This window comes from Oncorhynchus clarkii, chromosome 19 (genome assembly GCF_045791955.1).
Source record: "Oncorhynchus clarkii lewisi isolate Uvic-CL-2024 chromosome 19, UVic_Ocla_1.0, whole genome shotgun sequence".
Taxonomy (NCBI): Eukaryota; Metazoa; Chordata; class Actinopteri; order Salmoniformes; family Salmonidae; genus Oncorhynchus; species Oncorhynchus clarkii.
The window spans coordinates 2,832,526-2,856,055 of NC_092165.1; the positions used below are offsets into that span (position 1 = coordinate 2,832,526).

Sequence of the window (23,530 nt, forward strand, 5' to 3'; positions counted from 1 at the left end):
AGTCACCAGGTATCATGAGTTACATACCCCCCTAGAGATGTGAAGTCACCAGGTATCATGAGTTACATACCCCCCTAGAGATAATGTCATCAGGTATCATGAGTTACATACCCCCCTAGAGATGAAGTCACCAGGTATCATGAGTTACATACCTCCACTCCCTAGTGATGTGAAGTCACCAGGTATCATGAGTTACATACCCCCCTAGAGATGTGAAGTCACCAGGTATCATGAGTTACATACCCCCCTAGAGATGATGTCACCAGGTATCATGAATTACATACCCCCCTAGAGATGAAGTCACCAGGTATCATGAGTTACATACCCCCTCCCTAGAGATGTGAAGTCACCAGGTATCATGAGTTACATACCCCCCTAGAGATGTGAAGTCACCAGGTATCATGAGTAACATACCCCCCTAGAGATGATGTCACCAGGTATCATGAGTTACATACCCCCCTAGAGATGTGATGTCACCAGGTATCATGAGTTACATTCCCCCCTAGAGATGTAGTCACCAGGTATCATGAGTTATATTCCCCCCTAGAGATGTGAAGTCACCAGGTATCATGAGTTACACCCCCCCCCCCCCCCCCCCCGTCAGAGATGTGACGTCACAAGGTATCATGAGTTACATACCCCCCTAGAGATGAAGTCACCAGGTATCATGAGTTACATTCCCCCCTAGAGATGAAGTCACCAGGTATCATGAGTTCCATTCCCCCCTAGAGATGAAGTCACCAGGAATAATGAGTTACATACCCCCCTAGAGATGAAGACACCAGGTATCATGAGTTACATTCCCCCTAGAGATGAAGTCACCAGGTATCATGAGTTACATTCCCCCCTAGAGATGAAGTCACCAGGTATCATGAGTTACATACCCCCCTATAGATGAAGTCACCAGGTATCATGAGTTACATACCCCCCCCCCCCCAGAGATGTGAAGTCACCAGGTATCATGAGTTAAACCCCCCCACCCCCCCTAGAGATGTGACGTCACCAGGTATCATGAGTTACATTCCCCCTGGAGATGTGAAGTCACCAGGTATCATGAGTTACACCCCCCCCCTAGAGATGTGACGTCACAAGGTATCATGAGTTACATACCCCCCTAGAGATGAAGTCACCAGGTATCATGAGTTACATTCCCCCCTAGAGATGAAGTCACCAGGTATCATGAGTTACATTCCCCCCTAGAGATGAAGTCACCAGGAATCATGAGTTACATACCCCCCTAGAGAGGAAGTCACCAGGTATCATGAGTTACATTCCCCCTAGAGATGAAGTCACCAGGTATCATGAGTTACATTCCCCCCTAGAGATGTGATGTCACCAGGTATCATGAGTTACATTCCCCCCTAGAGATGTAGTCACCAGGTATCATGAGTTATATTCCCCCCTAGAGATGTGAAGTCACCAGGTATCATAAGTTACGTTCCCCCCTAGAGATGAAGTCACCAGGTATCATGAGTTACATTCCCCCCTAGAGATGAAGTCACCAGGTATCATGAGTTACATACCCCCCTAGAGATGAAGTCACCAGGTATCATGAGTTACATACCCCCCCTCCCTAGAGATGTGAATTCACCAGGTATCATGAGTTACATACCCCCCTAGAGATGTGAAGTCACCAGGTATCATGAGTTACATACCCCCCTAGTGATGAAGTCACAAGGTATCATGAGTTACATTCCCCCCTAGAGATGTGAAGTCACCAGGTATCATGAGTTACATTCCCCCCTAGAGATGTGATGTCACCAGGTATCATGAGTTACATTCCCCCTAGAGATGTAGTCACCAGGTATCATGAGTTATATTCCCCCCTTGAGATGAAGTCACCAGGTATCATGAGTTACATACCCCCCTAGAGATGATGTCACCAGGTATCATGAATTACATACCCCCCTAGAGATGAAGTCACCAGGTATCATGAGTTACATACCCCCTCCCTAGAGATGTGAAGTCACCAGGTATCATGAGTTACATACCCCCCTAGAGATGTGAAGTCACCAGGTATCATGAGTAACATACCCCCCTAGAGATGATGTCACCAGGTATCATGAGTTACATACCCCCCTAGAGATGTGATGTCACCAGGTATCATGAGTTACATTCCCCCCTAGAGATGTAGTCACCAGGTATCATGAGTTATATTCCCCCCTAGAGATGTGAAGTCACCAGGTATCATGAGTTACACCCCCCCCCCCCCCCCAGAGATGTGACGTCACAAGGTATCATGAGTTACATACCCCCCTAGAGATGAAGTCACCAGGTATCATGAGTTACATTCCCCCCTAGAGATGAAGTCACCAGGTATCATGAGTTCCATTCCCCCCTAGAGATGAAGTCACCAGGAATAATGAGTTACATACCCCCCTAGAGATGAAGACACCAGGTATCATGAGTTACATTCCCCCTAGAGATGAAGTCACCAGGTATCATGAGTTACATTCCCCCCTAGAGATGAAGTCACCAGGTATCATGAGTTACATACCCCCCTATAGATGAAGTCACCAGGTATCATGAGTTACATACCCCCCCCCCCCCCAGAGATGTGAAGTCACCAGGTATCATGAGTTAAACCCCCCCACCCCCCCTAGAGATGTGACGTCACCAGGTATCATGAGTTACATTCCCCCTGGAGATGTGAAGTCACCAGGTATCATGAGTTACACCCCCCCCCCTAGAGATGTGACGTCACAAGGTATCATGAGTTACATACCCCCCTAGAGATGAAGTCACCAGGTATCATGAGTTACATTCCCCCCTAGAGATGAAGTCACCAGGTATCATGAGTTACATTCCCCCCTAGAGATGAAGTCACCAGGAATCATGAGTTACATACCCCCCTAGAGAGGAAGTCACCAGGTATCATGAGTTACATTCCCCCTAGAGATGAAGTCACCAGGTATCATGAGTTACATTCCCCCCTAGAGATGTGATGTCACCAGGTATCATGAGTTACATTCCCCCCTAGAGATGTAGTCACCAGGTATCATGAGTTATATTCCCCCCTAGAGATGTGAAGTCACCAGGTATCATAAGTTACGTTCCCCCCTAGAGATGAAGTCACCAGGTATCATGAGTTACATTCCCCCCTAGAGATGAAGTCACCAGGTATCATGAGTTACATACCCCCCTAGAGATGAAGTCACCAGGTATCATGAGTTACATACCCCCACTCCCTAGAGATGTGACGTCACCAGGTATCATGAGTTACATACCCCCCTAGAGATGTGAAGTCACCAGGTATCATGAGTTACATACCCCCCTAGTGATGAAGTCACAAGGTATCATGAGTTACATTCCCCCCTAGAGATGTGAAGTCACCAGGTATCATGAGTTACATTCCCCCCTAGAGATGTGATGTCACCAGGTATCATGAGTTACATTCCCCCTAGAGATGTAGTCACCAGGTATCATGAGTTATATTCCCCCCTTGAGATGAAGTCACCAGGTATCATGAGTTACATACCCCCCTAGAGATGATGTCACCAGGTATCATGAATTACATACCCCCCTAGAGATGAAGTCACCAGGTATCATGAGTTACATACCCCCTCCCTAGAGATGTGAAGTCACCAGGTATCATGAGTTACATACCCCCCTAGAGATGTGAAGTCACCAGGTATCATGAGTAACATACCCCCCTAGAGATGATGTCACCAGGTATCATGAGTTACATACCCCCCTAGAGATGTGATGTCACCAGGTATCATGAGTTACATTCCCCCCTAGAGATGTAGTCACCAGGTATCATGAGTTATATTCCCCCCTAGAGATGTGAAGTCACCAGGTATCATGAGTTACACCCCCCCCCCCCCAGAGATGTGACGTCACAAGGTATCATGAGTTACATACCCCCCTAGAGATGAAGTCACCAGGTATCATGAGTTACATTCCCCCCTAGAGATGAAGTCACCAGGTATCATGAGTTCCATTCCCCCCTAGAGATGAAGTCACCAGGAATAATGAGTTACATACCCCCCTAGAGATGAAGACACCAGGTATCATGAGTTACATTCCCCCTAGAGATGAAGTCACCAGGTATCATGAGTTACATTCCCCCCTAGAGATGAAGTCACCAGGTATCATGAGTTACATACCCCCCTATAGATGAAGTCACCAGGTATCATGTGTTACATACCCCCCCCCCCCCCCAGAGATGTGAAGTCACCAGGTATCATGAGTTAAACCCCCCCACCCCCCCTAGAGATGTGACGTCACCAGGTATCATGAGTTACATTCCCCCTGGAGATGTGAAGTCACCAGGTATCATGAGTTACACCCCCCCCCCTAGAGATGTGACGTCACAAGGTATCATGAGTTACATACCCCCCTAGAGATGAAGTCACCAGGTATCATGAGTTACATTCCCCCCTAGAGATGAAGTCACCAGGTATCATGAGTTACATTCCCCCCTAGAGATGAAGTCACCAGGAATCATGAGTTACATACCCCCCTAGAGAGGAAGTCACCAGGTATCATGAGTTACATTCCCCCTAGAGATGAAGTCACCAGGTATCATGAGTTACATTCCCCCCTAGAGATGTGATGTCACCAGGTATCATGAGTTACATTCCCCCCTAGAGATGTAGTCACCAGGTATCATGAGTTATATTCCCCCCTAGAGATGTGAAGTCACCAGGTATCATAAGTTACGTTCCCCCCTAGAGATGAAGTCACCAGGTATCATGAGTTACATTCCCCCCTAGAGATGAAGTCACCAGGTATCATGAGTTACATACCCCCCTAGAGATGAAGTCACCAGGTATCATGAGTTACATACCCCCCCTCCCTAGAGATGTGAATTCACCAGGTATCATGAGTTACATACCCCCCTAGAGATGTGAAGTCACCAGGTATCATGAGTTACATACCCCCCTAGTGATGAAGTCACAAGGTATCATGAGTTACATTCCCCCCTAGAGATGTGAAGTCACCAGGTATCATGAGTTACATTCCCCCCTAGAGATGTGATGTCACCAGGTATCATGAGTTACATTCCCCCTAGAGATGTAGTCACCAGGTATCATGAGTTATATTCCCCCCTTGAGATGAAGTCACCAGGTATCATGAGTTACATACCCCCCTAGAGATGTGAACTCACCAGGTATCATGAGTTACACCCCCCCCCCCCCCCCCCCCCTAGAGATATGACATCACAAGGTATCATGAGTTAAACCCCCCCACCCCCCTAGAGATGTGACGTCACCAGGTATCATGAGTTACATTCCCCCTAGAGATGTGAAGTCACCAGGTATCATGAGTTACACCCCCCCCCCCCCTAGAGATGTGACGTCACAAGGTATCATGAGTTACATACCCCCCTAGAGATGAAGTCACCAGGTATCATGAGTTACATTCCCCCCTAGAGATGAAGTCACCAGGTATCATGAGTTACATTCCCCCCTAGAGATGAAGTCACCAGGAATCATGAGTTACATACCCCCCTAGAGAGGAAGTCACCAGGTATCATGAGTTCCATTCCCCCTAGAGATGAAGTCACCAGGTATCATGAGTTATATTCCCCCCTAGAGATGTGATGTCACCAGGTATCATGAGTTACATTCCCCCCTAGAGATGTAGTCACCAGGTATCATGAGTTATATTCCCCCCTAGAGATGAAGTCACCAGGTATCATAAGTTACATTCCCCCCTAGAGATGAAGTCACCAGGTATCATGAGTTACATTCCCCCCTAGAGATGAAGTCACCAGGTATCATGAGTTACATACCCCCCTAGAGATGAAGTCACCAGGTATCATGAGTTACATACCTCCCCTCCCTAGAGATGTGAAGTCACCAGGTATCATGAGTTACATACCCCCTAGAGATGTGAAGTCACCAGGTATCATGAGTTACATACCCCCCTAGAGATGATGTCACCAGGTATCATGAGTTACATACCACCTCTAGAGATGAAGTCACCAGGTATCATGAGTTACATACCCCCCTAGAGATGTGAAGTCACCAGGTATCATGAGTTACATACCCCCCTAGAGATGATGTCACCAGGTATCATGAGTTACATACCCCCCTAGAGATGAAGTCACCAGGCATCATGAGTTACATTCCCCCCTAGAGATGTGAAGTCACCAGGTATCATGAGTTACATCCCCCCCTAGAGATGAAGTCACCAGGTATCATGAGTTACATACCCCCCTAGAGATGTGACGTCACCAGGTATCATGAGTTACATACCCCCTAGAGATATGACGTCACCAGGTATCATGAGTGACATTCTCCCCTAGAGATGTGAAGTCACCAGGTATCATGAGTTACATACCCCCTAGAGATGTGAAGTCACCAGGTATCATGAGTTACACCCCCCCCCCCTAGAGATATGACGTCACAAGGTATCATGAGTTACATACCCCCTAGAGATGTGACGTCACCAGGTATCATGAGTTACATTCCCCCCTAGAGATGTGAAGTCAACAGGTATCATGAGTTACACCCCCCCCCAGAGATGTGACGTCACAAGGTATCATGAGTTACATACCTCCCTAGAGATGAAGTCACCAGGTATCATGAGTTACATTCCCCCTAGAGATGAAGTCACCAGGTATCATGAGTTACATTCCCCCCTAGAGATGAAGTCACCAGGTATCATGAGTTACATTCCCCCCTAGAGATGAAGTCACCAGGAATCATGAGTTACATACCCCCCTAGAGAGGAAGTCACCAGGTATCATGAGTTACATTCCCCCTAGAGATGAAGTCACCAGGTATCATGAGTTATATCCCCCCCTAGAGATGTGATGTCACCAGGTATCATGAGTTACATTCCCCCCTAGAGATGTAGTCACCAGGTATCATGAGTTATATTCCCCCCTAGAGATGTGAAGTCACCAGGTATCATAAGTTATATTCCCCCCTAGAGATGAAGTCACCAGGTATCATGAGTTACATTCCCCCTAGAGATGAAGTCAACAGGTATCATGAGTTACATACCCCCCTAGAGATGAAGTCACCAGGTATCATGAGTTACATACCTCCCCTCCCTAGAGATGTGAAGTCACCAGGTATCATGAGTTACATACCCCCCTAGAGATGTGAAGTCACCAGGTATCATGAGTTACATACCCCCCTAGAGATGATGTCACCAGGTATCATGAGTTACATACCCCCCTAGAGATGAAGTCACCAGGTATCATGAGTTACATACCCCCCTCCCTAGAGATGTGAAGTCACCAGGTATCATGAGTTACATACCCCCCTAGAGATGTGAAGTCACCAGGTATCATGAGTTACATTCCCCCCTAGAGATGATGTCACCAGGTATCATGAGTTACATACCCCCCTAGAGATGAAGTCACCAGGCATCATGAGTTACATTCCCCCCTAGAGATGTGATGTCACCAGGTATCATGAGTTACATTCCCCCCTAGAGATGTAGTCACCAGGTATCATGAGTTATATTCCCCCCTAGAGATGTGAAGTCACCAGGTATCATGAGTTACATTCCCCCCTAGAGATGAAGTCACCAGGTATCATGAGTTACATACCCCCCTAGAGATGTGACGTCACCAGGTATCATGAGTTACATACCCCCCTAGAGATGTGACGTCACCAGGTATCATGAGTGACATTCTCCCCTAGAGATGTGAAGTCACCAGGTATCATGAGTTACATACCCCCTAGAGATGTGAAGTCACCAGGTATCATGAGTTACATTCCCCCCCCCCCCTAGAGATATGACGTCACAAGGTATCATGAGTTACATACCCCCTAGAGATGTGAAGTCACCAGGTATCATGAGTTACATACCCCCTAGAGATGTGAAGTCACCAGGTATCATGAGTTACATTCCCCCCCCCCCCCCTAGAGATATGACGTCACAAGGTATCATGAGTTACATACCCCCTAGAGATGTGACATCACCAGGTATCATGAGTTACATACCTCCCTAGAGATGAAGTCACCAGGTATCATGAGTTACATTCCCCCTAGAGATGAAGTCACCAGGTATCATGAGTTACATTCCCCCCTAGAGATGAAGTCACCAGGCATCATGAGTTACATACCCCCCTAGAGATGAAGTCACCAGGTATCATGAGTTACATACACCCCCCCCCCCCCCCCAGAGATGTGAAGTCACCAGGTATCATGAGTTACATACCCCCCCCCCCCCAGAGATGTGAAGTCACCAGGTATCATGAGTTACACCCCCCCCCCCTCCAGAGATGTGACGTCACCAGGTATCATGAGTTACATTCCCCCCTAGAGATGTGAAGTCACCAGGTATCATGAGTTACACCCCCCACCCCTAGAGATGTGACGTCACAAGGTATCATGAGTTACATACCCCCCTAGAGATGAAGTCACCAGGTATCATGAGTTACATACCCCCCTAGAGATGTGAAGTCACCAGGTATCATGAGTTACATACCCCCTAGAGATATGACGTCACCAGGTATCATGAGTGACATTCTCCCCTAGAGATGTGAAGTCACCAGGTATCATGAGTTACATACCCCCTAGAGATGTGAAGTCACCAGGTATCATGAGTTACACCCCCCCCCCCTAGAGATATGACGTCACAAGGTATCATGAGTTACATACCCCCTAGAGATGTGACGTCACCAGGTATCATGAGTGACATTCTCCCCTAGAGATGTGAAGTCACCAGGTATCATGAGTTACATACCCCCTAGAGATGTGAAGTCACCGGGTATCATGAGTTACATCCCCCCCCCCCCCCCTAGAGATATGACGTCACAAGGTATCATGAGTTACATACCCCCTAGAGATGTGACGTCACCAGGTATCATGAGTTACACCCCCCCCCCAGAGATGTGACGTCACAAGGTATCATGAGTTACATACCTCCCTAGAGATGAAGTCACCAGGTATCATGAGTTACATTCCCCCTAGAGATGAAGTCACCAGGTATCATGAGTTACATTCCCCCCTAGAGATGAAGTCACCAGGCATCATGAGTTACATACCCCCCTAGAGATGAAGTCACCAGGTATCATGAGTTACATACCCCCCCCCCCCCAGAGATGTGAAGTCACCAGGTATCATGAGTTACATACCCCCCTAGAGATGAAGTCACCAGGTATCATGAGTTACATACCCCCCCCCCCCAGAGATGTGAAGTCACCAGGTATCATGAGTTACACCCCCCCCCCAGAGATGTGACGTCACCAGGTATCATGAGTTACATTCCCCCCTAGAGATGTGAAGTCACCAGGTATCATGAGTTACACCCCCCACCCCTAGAGATGTGACGTCACAAGGTATCATGAGTTACATACACCCCTAGAGATGAAGTCACCAGGTATCATGAGTTACATACCCCCCTATAGATGAAGTCACCAGGTATCATGAGTTACATACCCCCCCCCCCCCCCCCCAGAGATGTGAAGTCACCAGGTATCATGAGTTAAACCCCCCAACCCCCCTAGAGATGTGACGTCACCAGGTATCATGAGTTACATTCCCCCTAGAGATGTGAAGTCACCAGGTATCATGAGTTACACCCCCCCCCCCCCTAGAGATGTGACGTCACAAGGTATCATGAGTTACATACCCCCCTAGAGATGAAGTCACCAGGTATCATGAGTTACATTCCCCCCTAGAGATGAAGTCACCAGGTATCATGACTTACATTCCCCCCTAGAGATGAAGTCACCAGGAATCATGAGTTACATACCCCCCTAGAGAGGAAGTCACCAGGTATCATGAGTTACATTCCCCCTAGAGATGAAGTCACCAGGTATCATGAGTTACATTCCCCCCTAGAGATGTGATGTCACCAGGTATCATGAGTTACATTCCCCCCTAGAGATGTAGTCACCAGGTATCATGAGTTATATTCCCCCCTAGAGATGTGAAGTCACCAGGTATCATAAGTTACATTCCCCCCTAGAGATGAAGTCACCAGGTATCATGAGTTACATACCCCCCTAGAGATGATGTCACCAGGTCTCATGAGTTACATACCCCCCTAGAGATAAAGTCACCAGGTATCATGAGTTACATACCCCCCTCCCTAGAGATGTGAAGTCACCAGGTATCATGAGTTACATTCCCCCCTAGAGATGAAGTCACCAGGAATAATGAGTTACATACCCCCCTAGAGATGAAGTCACCAGGTATCATGAGTTACATTCCCCCTAGAGATGAAGTCACCAGGTATCATGAGTTACATTCCCCCCTAGAGATGAAGTCACCAGTTATCATGAGTTACATACCCCCCTATAGATGAAGTCACCAGGTATCATGAGTTACATACCCCCCCCCCCCCCCCAGAGATGTGAAGTCACCAGGTATCATGAGTTAAACCCCCCCCACCCCCCCTAGAGATGTGACGTCACCAGGTATCATGAGTTACATTCCCCCTAGAGATGTGAAGTCACCAGGTATCATGAGTTACACCCCCCCCTAGAGATGTGACGTCACCAGGTATCATGAGTTACATACCCCCCTAGAGCTGATGTCACCAGGTATCATGAGTTACATTCCCCCTAGAGATGAAGTCACCAAGTATCATGAGTTACATTCCCCCCTAGAGAGGAAGTCACCAGGTATCATGAGTTACATACCCCCCTAGAGATGTGAAGTCACCAGGTATCATGAGTTACATACCCCCTTAGAGATGTGACGTCACAAGGTATCATGAGTTACATACCCCCCTAGAGATGAAGTCACCAGGTATCATGAGTTACATTCCCCCCTAGAGATGAAGTCACCAGGTATCATGACTTACATTCCCCCCTAGAGATGAAGTCACCAGGAATCATGAGTTACATACCCCCCTAGAGAGGAAGTCACCAGGTATCATGAGTTACATTCCCCCTAGAGATGAAGTCACCAGGTATCATGAGTTACATTCCCCCCTAGAGATGTGATGTCACCAGGTATCATGAGTTACATTCCCCCCTAGAGATGTAGTCACCAGGTATCATGAGTTATATTCCCCCCTAGAGATGTGAAGTCACCAGGTATCATAAGTTACATTCCCCCCTAGAGATGAAGTCACCAGGTATCATGAGTTACATACCCCCCTAGAGATGATGTCACCAGGTCTCATGAGTTACATACCCCCCTAGAGATAAAGTCACCAGGTATCATGAGTTACATACCCCCCTCCCTAGAGATGTGAAGTCACCAGGTATCATGAGTTACATTCCCCCCTAGAGATGAAGTCACCAGGAATAATGAGTTACATACCCCCCTAGAGATGAAGTCACCAGGTATCATGAGTTACATTCCCCCTAGAGATGAAGTCACCAGGTATCATGAGTTACATTCCCCCCTAGAGATGAAGTCACCAGTTATCATGAGTTACATACCCCCCTATAGATGAAGTCACCAGGTATCATGAGTTACATACCCCCCCCCCCCCCCCAGAGATGTGAAGTCACCAGGTATCATGAGTTAAACCCCCCCACCCCCCCTAGAGATGTGACGTCACCAGGTATCATGAGTTACATTCCCCCTAGAGATGTGAAGTCACCGGGTATCATGAGTTACACCCCCCCCCTAGAGATGTGACGTCACCAGGTATCATGAGTTACATACCCCCCTAGAGCTGATGTCAGCAGGTATCATGAGTTACATTCCCCCTAGAGATGAAGTCACCAAGTATCATGAGTTACATTCCCCCCTAGAGAGGAAGTCACCAGGTATCATGAGTTACATACCCCCCTAGAGATGTGACGTCACCAGGTATCATGAGTTACATTCCCCCCTAGAGATGTGACGTCACCAGGTATCATGAGTTACATTCCCCCCTAGAGATGTGACGTCACCAGGTACCAGGTAGTGTTTAGAGAGAGAATGACATTACAGAGGGGCTCTTTAACAGACTGAAATTAAATAGAGGACATGAATCTACTAACACATTAAAACACACCACTACTACTAAGCTAACTGTCTGTAGGTCCAACAGAACACATTAAAACACACCACTACTACTAATCTAACTGTCTGTAGGTCCAACAGAACCCATTAAAACACACCACTACTACTAAGCTAACTGTCTGTAGGTCCAACAGAACACATTAAAACACACCACTACTACTAAGCTAACTGTCTGTAGGTCCAACAGAACACATTAAAACACACCACTACTACTAATCTAACTGTCTGTAGGTCCAACAGAACACATTAAAACACACCACTACTACTAATCTAACTGTCTGTAGGTCCAACAGAACACAACACACCACTACTACTAATCTAACTGTCTGTATGTCCAACAGAACACAACACACCACTACCAATCTAACTGTCTGTAGGTCCAACAGAACACAACACACCACTACTACTAATCTAACTGTCTGTAGGTCCAACAGAACACAACACACCACTACTAATCTAACTGTCTGTAGGTCCAACAGAACACAACACACCACTACTAATCTAACTGTCTGTAGGTCCAACAGAACACAACACACCACTACTACTAATCTAACTGTCTGTAGGTCCAACAGAACACAACACACCACTACTACTAATCTAACTGTCTGTAGGTCCAACAGAACACAACACACCACTACTAATCTAACTGTCTGTAGGTCCAACAGAACACAACACACCACTACTAATCTAACTGTCTGTAGGTCCAACAGAACACAACACACCACTACTACTAATCTAACTGTCTGTAGGTCCAACAGAACACATTAAAACACACCACTAATATTAATCTAATTGTAGAAATTATTCCAGAGGAAACAAATGATGAAACATTGCTATGACTCACCTCTGAATATGTTGGTCATCTATCTGACACAGGGTCACTGAGAAGGTAGTAACCCAGAACCCAGGATAGAGGGGTTCAGTGAATGTGGTGTGTTCTGTGTGAAGGTGTGTCAGTGTACCAGAGGAGGACACACTATGGAAGGACAAAGTACCAGCTGACCAGTCCAGATACACTCCAACTCTGTCAGAATCAGGACCAGAGATGGATCTGTTGACTCCAACATGGATAAATTCATAACCACTATGAGAGCAGAATAAACACCAGGACTTCCTATTGTGTCCAATCCTACGGTCACTCTCCCCACCCTTCCTCTTCATTCCTTTGTACACCACACCAATGAAAGCCCCGTCACCATCCATCTCCACCTCCCAGTAATAACGACATCCAGATAAGCCTTCTCTGCAGAGAACTTCGGGAAGACAGTCAAATCTGTCTGGATGGTCTTCATAATGCTGCCTCTCTTACACCTGTGTCACCTTCCTGTTCCCCTCAGACAGTATCAGGTATGGGTTTGCTGTATTTGGATCCAGGGTGAGATGACAAGCATCTGTAGACAAAAGGAGAGTTTAATCAAACCACATCTTCATATAAAATGTTGTTTTGTAGTTACAGAACAAGTATTGATTAGTTACTATGTTACTATAGTTCTGAATAAACAGTTAATTAGGATTGAAGAGACTTACATTTCCTCGGCCCTGATTTCAGCCTGCACTCTCCACCATGATCCACACTGTAGGAGAAACAGGTTATTGACTGACAAAGACCTAATAAAGCAGTCAACATTTAAACCATATTGTTGTGTTCTGGTGCACTATCCCAGTTCATTACTATCCTACCTACTGCATACAGAACAGAGTAAAATTCATTACTAGAGACATACAGGTATTCTATCCTACCTACTGCATACAGAACAGAGTACAATTTGTACTAGAGACATACAGGTATTCTATCCTACCTACTGCATACAGAACGGAGTACAATTCCAACAGGATATCAATCAGAGATGCAGAAGAAGAGTATTCATGTGGTGATGATGTATGCTGTGTTGGAGTGCTCAGCCTGCTGAGTAAAGTTCCCCTTAATTCTACCATCATGTCCTCATGTTACTGAACCTACTACACTACATATGACACAACCGCTGCTCACACTATTAGGACATCTATTCTGACTTACTTCAGCTTCATCAGTTTATATGTGGGATCCACCAGAGCAGCTGAAAGCAGTCCCCCTGCAGAGACTCCTGGGTGATTGTAGCTCAGGTCCAGCTCTTTCAGGTGGGAGGGGTTTGACCTCAGAGCTGAAGACAGAGCAGCACAGCCCTCCTCTGTGACCAGACAGCCAGACAGCCTACAGAGACACACAACAGCTGTCTAGGTTGATGTACTGGTGTCAATCATCTTGTAGGACACCCATCCATTTGTCCATGACACAAACATTGTGATGAAATATTAGATTATTTGTTTAACTCAGCTCAGTACCGACCTGACTGAAACAGCTGTACTCACCCCAGTGTGTGTAGTTTACAGTCTGGATCCTCCAGTCCAGCAGACAGCAGTGTAACTCAGCTCAGTACCAACCTGACTGAAACAGCTGTACTTACCCCAGTGTGTGTAGTTTACAGTCTGGATCCTCCAGTCCAGCAGACAGCAGTGTAACTCAGCTCAGTACCAACCTGACTGAAACTGCTGTACTTACCCCAGTGTGTGTAGTTTACAGTCTGGATCCACCAGTCCAGCAGACAGCAGTGTAACTCCTGAGTCCTGCAGGTCATTGTCTCTCAGCTGCAGCTGTTTCAGTTGTGAGTTGGGTGAACTCAGGACTGAGGCCAGATCTGAACAGCAACCCTCTGTCAGACCACACTGACCTAGACTAGAGGGCAGAAGAACACATGATTGACACATCTTTAAAACATCCACATAATAACTCATACTGAAGATATTTAACTCACACCAGTGTCTGTATGTTGCAGAGTGGACTGGTTAGTCCAACACAGAGCATCTCCACTCCTCTGTCTCCCAGGTCATTGTAGCTGAGGTCCAGTTCTCTCAGGGGGGAGTTTGGTGTCTGCAGAGCTGAGGCCAGAGTCTCACAGGATTTATATGTGAGGTAACAGTCAGCCAGTCTGGAGAGAGGAGATATGTCGATACACTGTTAAATAAGCAAAGCTTTAAGAAATTGAGATGCATTAAGACAATAACAGAAGGACACGATTAACCAATGTTAAAAACATACTAACTCAGTCGAGATATTTAACTCACACTAGTGTCTGTATGTTGCAGAGTGGACTGGTTAGTCCAACACAGAGCAGCTCCACTCCTCTGTCTCCCAGGTCATTGTAGCTGAGGTCCAGTTCTCTCAGAGGGGAGTTTGGTGTCTGCAGAGCAGAGGTCAGAGTCTCACAGGATTCATGTGTGATTTTACAGTCAACCAGTCTGGAGAGAGGAGATATGTTGATACACTGTTAAATATGCAAAGATTTAAGAATAATGTTATTCATTAAGACAATAACAGGAGGAAATTATTAAACAATGTTAAAAACATACACATACTTACTATATACAAAATATATAAAACACACAGTGGATACTGAAGATTACGGACATATTCAATCAATCCTTATCCCAGTCTGCTGTTCCCACATGCTTCAAGAGGGCCACCATTCTCCCTGTTCCCAAGAAAGCTAAGGTAACTGAGCTAAACGACTACCGCCCCGTAGCACTCACTTCCGTCATCATGAAGTGCTTTGAGAGACTAGTCAAGGACCATATCACCTCCACCCTACCTGACACCCTAGACCCACTCCAATTTGCTTACCGCCCAAATAGGTCAACAGACGACGCAATCGCAACCACACTGCACACTGCCCTAACCCATCTGGACAAGAGGAATACCTATGTGAGAATGCTGTTCATCAACTACAGCTCAGCATTTAACACCATAGTACCCTCCAAGCTTGTCATCAAGTTCGAGACCCTGGGTCTCGACCCCGCCCTGTGCAACTCGGTACTGGACTTCCTGACGGGCCGATCCCAGGTGGTGAGGGTAGGCAACAACATCTCCCCAATAACCTCACACTCAATGTCAACAAAACAAAGGAGATGATTGTGGACTCCAGGAAACAGCAGAGGGAACACCCCCCTATCCACATCAATGGGACAGTATTGGAGAGGGTAGTAAGTTAAGTTCCTCGGCGTACACATCATGGACAAACTGAATTGGTCCACCCACACAGACAGCGTCGTGAAGAAGGCGTAGCAGCGCCTCTTCAACCTCAGGAGCTGAAGAAATTCGGCTTGTCACCAAAAGCACTCACAAACTTCTACAGATGCACAATCGAGAGCATCCTGGCGGGCTGTATCACCGCCTGGTACGGCAACTGCTCCGCCCACAACCGTAAGGCTCTCCAGAGGGTAGTGAGGTCTGCACAACGCATCACCGGGGGAAAACTACCTGCCCTCCAGGACACCTACACAACCCGATGTCACAGGAAGGCCATTAAGATCATCAAGGACAACAACCACCCGAGCCACTGCCTGTTCACCCCGCTATCATCCAGAAGGCGAGGTCAGTACAGGTGCATCAAAGCAGGGACCGAGAGACTGAAAAACAGCTTCTATCTCAAGACCATCAGACTGTTAAACAGCCACCACTAACATTGAGTGGCTGCTGCCAACACACTGACTCAACTCCAGCCACTTTAATAATGGGAATTGATGGAAATTGATGTAAAATATATATCACTAGCCACTTTAAACAATGCTACTTAATATAATGTTTACATACCCTACATTATTCATCTCATATGTATACTGTACTCGATACCATCTACTGCATCTTGCCTATGCCGTTCTGTACCATCACTCATTCATATATCTTTATGTACATATTCTTTATCCCTTTACACTTGTGTGTATAAGGTAGTAGTTCTGGAATTGTTAGGTTAGATTACTCATTGGTTATTACTGCATTGTCGGAACTAGAAGCACAAGCATTTCGCACCACTCGCATTAACATCTGCTAACCATGTGTTTGTGACAAATGCATTTGATTTGATTTGAGATATTGAACTCACACTAGTGTCTGTATGTTGCAGAGTGGACTGGTTAGTCCAACACAGAGCAGCTTCACTCCTCTGTCTCCCAGGTCATTGTAGCTGAGGTCCAGTTCTCTCAAGGGGGAGTTTGGTGTCTGCAGAGCTGAGGTCAGAGTCTCACAGGATTCATGTGTGATTTTACAGTCAACCAGTCTGGAGAGAGGAGATATGTCGATTAGAGGTCGGCCGATTAATTAGGGCCGATTAATCAAGTTTTCATAATCGGTAATCAGCATTTTCGGATGCCGATTATGGCCGATTAAATTGCAATCCATGAGGAGACTGCGTGGCAGGCTGACCACCTGTTACACAAGTGCAGCATCAAAAGGACCTTGTTGCTGCAAGGAGCCAAGGTAAGTTGCTAGCTAGCATAAAACTTACCTTATAAAAAACTATCTTCACATGATCACTAGTTAACTACACATGGTTGATGATATTACTAGGTTAGGCGTTGCACATAATCAATGCGGTGCCTTATAATTTATCATCGAATCACAGCCTACTTCGCCAAACATGATTTAACAAAAGCGCATTGCCGAAAAAAGCACAATCGTTGCACAAATGTACCATAAACATCAATGCCATTCTTAATCAATACACAGAAGTATATATATTTTTTAAACCTGCATATTTAGTTGAAAGAAATTCAAGTTAGCGGGCAATATTAACTAGGGAAATTGAGTCATTTGATAGAGCAGTCTGACTGAGCGTTGGTAGGCAGCAGCAGACTCGTAAGCATTCATTCAAACAGCCCTTTACTCCGTTTCCCGGCAGCTCTTCGCAATGCTTGACGCCGTTTATGACTTCAAGCCTATCAACTCCTGAGATCAGGCTGGCGATACTAAAGTGCCTATCAGAACATCCAATAGTCAGAGGTATATGAAATACAAATGGTATAGAGAGAAATAGTCGCGGCGTCATAATTCCTTTGCGGCTGAACTCGAAAGGGGTTCCTTCATTATTTTACCGTTTGTGTCTTCCATAGAGAATGTCTACTTCAAATACGGTCTGTGTTTTGTGAAGGCTTGAAACGCCTCGGAGTTTTGATAGTCGTGTAAATCTCGCTAGGATAAGGTAACGTTTGTCAACATATTTTCAGAAATCCACTCTACAATTTTTTTAAAAATCTTCGCTAAAATTTAGCCAATATTGATCAGAGTTACCTTGTCCTATGGATATCTACACAGTTATTAAATTGGCAAGGTGGTGTAAACCTACACGAAACACAGACCTGATTTGAAGTGAATCTAAACATATCCTATGGAATATATGAATGAAGGAACCGCTTTTCAGATTTTGCTGGAAGGTGTCATGGGATTTCTGACTCACACTTTGGTAGTCAATTCATACCATGTCCATTATTAAAATAGGATTTCCTGCATATAGAAATTACAGTTGTTTTCAACATTCATCACAGGTAACTTCAACTCTAGTTTTATTATTCAAACAGTTGAGAGTATTTGTGTCTCCTAAGCGGACTCTTCAGTATCCCTGTCACTTCAGAGAGCTGTGTGTGTGTGTGTGTGTGTACGATTATATTAATTTTACAGATAGCAGAGAAAAGCAGAGCACCAGTGTGGGACAATGACATTGAATTGGCACCAGGGAAAGCAAGGTGTCTAATTTGTGATAAAAAATACAAAATCGTCCAATTAATCGGTTTCTGCTTTTTTTGGTCCTCCAATATTCGGTATCGGTGTAAAAATCATAATCGTTTGACCACTAATGTCAATACACTGTTAAATATGCAACGCTTTAAGAATAATGAGATACACTAAGACAATAACAAAAGCGCACATGATTCACCAATGCTAAAAACATACTATCTCACTCAAGATATTCTCAACCTTAGTTTGATATATTTATCACATTGTATGTATGTTTCTGCATATTTATCATAATGTAAAAACTAACACATAATAACTACAAATATATAAACACTATAAAGACAGTAGATACTGAAGATATTGAACTCACACTAGTGTCTGTAAGTTGCAGAGTGGACTGGTTAGTCCAACACAGAGCAGCTCCACTCCTCTGTCTCCCAGGTCATTGTAGCTGAGGTCCAGTTCTCTCAGGGGGGAGTTTGGTGTCTGCAGAGCTGAGGCCAGAGTCTCACAGGATTTATATGTGAGGTTACAGCCATCCAGTCTGGAGAGAGGAGATAATCTGTTAGATAAACAAATCCTTCATTATAATGATACTGTATACATCAACTCAATAACAGAACTTACAGTGCTCTCTTGCAGGTTCTCACTACCGGCAGCAACCTCTGATAACCTTTCTCTGATGTGTTGTATGTCTTCAGGTCAAACTCCTCCAGCACCTCCTCTGACATCAGTAACAGGTAGGCCAGGGCTGAACATTGGTCAGGTTTTAGTCTTGTTTCTGAAAGAGTTCCTGAATGCAGGGAGGTCTGCATGTCTTCAACTAGAGAGTTGGCACCAAGTTCATTCAGACAGTGGAACAAGTTGATGATCCTTTCTGGTGAGGATTCCTGGTTGATCTTGTCTGAAAGGTACCTGACTGTTCTTTTAACTGTTTCCTCATTGGTCTGTGTTGTACTTCCTGTCTGTGTCAGAAGGCCTCGTAACAGATTCTGATTGGGCTCCAGTGAGAGACCCAGAAGGAAGCGGAGGAACAGGTCCAGGTGTCCATTCTCACTCTTCAAGGCCTGGTCCACTGCTCTCCTGTGTAAGTCAAACAACTGGATTGACTCCTCCTCCTCTTCTTCATCATCAGTAGGGACTGCTTTGGGGGAGAAAACATTTTCCTCCTTGCCCAGACATGATTCTAAAGCATGCACTGCTGCTAGAAACTCCTGAATGCTCAGATGCACAAAGCTGTAGACCTTGTCTTGGTACAGCCCAGATTCCTCTTTAAAGATCTCTGTACACAATGCTGAGTACTCTGATGCCTCTGTGACATCAAGCCCACACTCTCTCAGTTCCTCCTCATAGAAGATCAGGTTGCCCTTCAGCAGCTGTTGGAAAGCCAGCTTTGCCAGTTTCAGGATCATCGCTTTGTCTGACTGAGACATTTCCTTTGGGTTCGTCTCTGTGGCTTTGTGGTACTTCTTGTTCTTCGCAATGATTTGGATGAGAATGAAGTGTGAGTACATCTGGGTCAGAGTTTTGGGGACTTCATCCTTCTCTGCCTCTTTCAGCATCATCTCAAGGACAGTGGCTGATATCCAACAGAACACTGGCATGTGGCACATGATGTGGAGGCTCCTTGATGTCTTCATGTGTTTGATGACTTCATTGGCCAGTTTCTGATCTGTGATTTTCTTCCTGAAGTACTCCTTCTTCTGTGGATCATTGAACCCTCGTACCTCTGTCATCTGGTCAACACACTCAGGAGGGATCTGATTGGCTGCTGCAGGTCGTGAAGTTATCCAGAGTAGAGCAGAGGGAAGCAAATTCCCCTTGATGAGGTTTGTCAGCAGCACGTCCACTGAGGTTGGCTTCGTGACATCACAGCACTTCTCATTGTTTTTGAAGTCTAGAGGAAGTCGACACTCATCCAGACCATCAAAAATGAAAACAGTTTTGGTTTCACCATCTTCAATGCTGTCAATCTCTTTCAGCTCTGAGAAGTAGTGGGAAAGAAGTTGCATCAGACTGTATTGGTCCTTTTTCAGGTTCAGATCACGGAAAGGAAGAGGAAGCATGAAATGAACGTCCTGATTTGCTTTTCCCTCTGCCCAGTCAAGGATGACCTTCTGCACAGAAACTGTTTTTCCAATGCCAGCGATTCCTTTGGTCAGCACAGTTCTGATTGGTTTGTCTTGTCCAGGTAAAGGCTTGAAGATGTCGTTGCATTTGATTGGTGTCTCTTGTGTGTTTTGTTTCTTGGATGCCATCTCTATCTGTCTAACCTCATGTTCATTATTGAGCCCTCCACTTCCACCCTCTGTTATGTAGAGCTCTGTGTAGATGTCTTTGAACAAACAATGATTTCCATGGTGTCCAATTCCTTCAGATATGTGTTGATACTTGTGTTTCAGTTTAGCCTTAATGTCTTGTTGGACTGTCAGCAGAGTTTGACCTGTAGGAAAACAATGAGAGTTGGGACTCATAAGTTTGTGTGTGTGTTTTATAAGGGCCTTTGTACCATTCTTTGTGATATTGTATGAAACACAGTCTTACTTCTTCTGTCCAGAAGGTTGTGTGTGATCTTTAATACATCCTCACTGTCCAAACTCTCCACTTCCTTATTGTCATCTGGTAATGGTTCCTGGCTGAAAGCAGGTGGCTGATCACTCTTCATTGATAGCAGGCTGGTTGTAGGTGACTCTGCTCTGGGCTTCTGGACACTGAACAAAACAGGGAGACAGAACACCTCATCAATATCACATCAAATCCTCATCTACTTCATTTTAACAACTGTATAGTGGAACTTCTAGGCCTGATGTTTCTTATAAAGCTACAGTCTGCAATTGGTAAATCCATTTTTGGCCTTTTAAATGAATGATGTACAGTCATGGCCAAAAGTTTTGAGAATTAATATTAATTTTCACAAAGTCTGCTGCCTCAGTTTGTATGTTGGCAATTTGCATATACTCCAGAATGTTATGAGGAGTGATCAGATGATTTTCAAAGTCCCTCTTTGCCATGCAAATGAACTGAATCCCCCAAAAACATTTCCACTGCATTTCAGCCCTGCCGCAAAAGGACCAGCTGACATCATGTCAGTGATTGTCTTCTTAACACAGGTGCGAGTTTTGATGAGGATAAGGCTGTAGATCACACTGTCATGCTGATTGAGTTTGAATAACAGACTGGAAGCTTCAAAATGAGGGTTGTGCTTGGAATCATTGTTCTTCCTCTGTCAACCATGGTTACCTGCAAGGAAACACGTGCTGTCATCATTGCTTTGCACAAAAAAAGGGATTCACGGGCAAGGATATTGCTGCCAGTAAGATCGCACCTAAATCAACCATTTATCGGATAATCAAGAGCTTCAAGGAGAGCGGTTCAATTGTTGTGAAGAAGGCTTCAGGGCTCCCAAAGTCCAGCAAGCGCCAGGACCGTCTCCTAAAGTTGATTCAGCTGTAGAATCGGGGCACCACCAGTACAAAGTTTGCTCAGGAATGGCAGCAGGCAGGTGTGAGTGCATCTGCACGCACAGTGAGGTGAAGACTTTTGGAGGATGGCCTGGTGTCAAGAAGGGCAGCAAAGAAGCCACTTCTCTCCAGGAAAAAAGTCAGGGACAGACTGATATTCTGCAACAGGTACAGGGATTGGACTGCTGAGGGCTGGGGTAAAGTAATTTTCTCTGATGAATCCCCTTTCCGATTGTTTGGGGCATCCAGAAAAAAGCTTGTCCGGAGAAGACAAGGTGAGCGCTACCATCAGTTCTGTGTCATGCCAACAGTAAAGCATCCTGAGACCATTCATGTGTGGGGTTGCTTCTCAGCCAAGGGAATGGGCTCATTCACAATTTTGCCTAAGAACACAGCCATGAATAAAGAATGGTACCAACACATTCTCTGAGAGCAACTTCTCCCAACCATCCAGAAACAGTTTGGTGACGAACCATGCCTTTTCCAGCATGATGGAGCACCTTACCATAAGGCAAAAGTGATAACGAAGTGGCTCGGGGAAGAAAAAACAGATCAATATTTTGGGTCCATGGCCAGGAAACTCCCCAGACCTTAATCCCATTGAGAACTTCTGGTCAATCCTCAACAGGTGGGTGGACAAACAAAACCCCACAAATTCTGACAAACTCCAAGCATTGATTATGCAAGAATGGGCTGCCATCAGTCAGGATGTGTCCCAGAAGTTAATTGACAGCATGCCAGGGCGGATTGCAGAGGTCTTGAAAAAGAAGGGTCAACACTGCAAATATTGACTCGTTGCATCAACTTCATGTAATTGTCAATAAAAGCCTTTGACACTTATGAAATGCTTGTAATTATACTTCAGTATTCCATAGTAACATCTGACAAAAATATCTAAAGACACTGAGGCAGCAGACTTTGTGAAAACTAATATTTGTGTCATTCTCAAAACTTTTGGCCACGACTGTAGACCTACATTTGATATAATTTGGGAACACTTTTCCCTTTAGTTTTATATCTTTAAGAGAAATGTATATTTTACATTTAATCTCTTACCACTTAGAACTGGTGTCTTGAGTCATTTTAGAGTCAGTGGTCCCCTCCTCTCTCTCCCCAGAGAGACTCATTTTAGAGGCCGTGGTCTCCTCCTCTCTCTCCCCAGAGAGACTCATATTACTCACAGTTCACTATGTTATTAAAGATACACAGTCCACTATGTTATTAAAGATACACAGTCCAATATGTTATTAAAGATACACAGTCCAATATGTTATTAAAGATACACAGTCCAATATTCATTTGATTTGACTTGGATCCCCATTTGCTGATTCCACAACAACAGCTAGTCTACCTGATTGGATCCCCTGACTCCATAACAACAGCTAGTCTACCTGGTTGGATCCCCTGACTCCATAACAACAGCTAGTCTACCTGGTTGGATCCCCATTAGCTGACTCCATAACAACAGTTAGTCGACCTGGTTGGATTCCCTGACTTCATAGGAACAGCTAGTCTACCTGGTTGGATCCCCTGACTCCATAACAACAGCTAGTCTACCTGGTTGGATCCCCTGACTCCATAACAACAGCTAGTCTACCTGGTTGGATCCCCTGACTCCATAACAACAGCTAGTCTACCTGGTTGGA

At 45.4% G+C, this 23,530-nt stretch overlaps 1 pseudogene; it reads right to left on the reverse strand.

Moving 5' to 3' along the window:
* LOC139374590 (NACHT, LRR and PYD domains-containing protein 12-like) overlaps positions 1–21,130 on the reverse strand; it is a 31,641-nt pseudogene extending 10,511 nt beyond the window's left edge.
* Between the last annotated feature and the right edge of the window lie 2,400 nt (positions 21,131–23,530).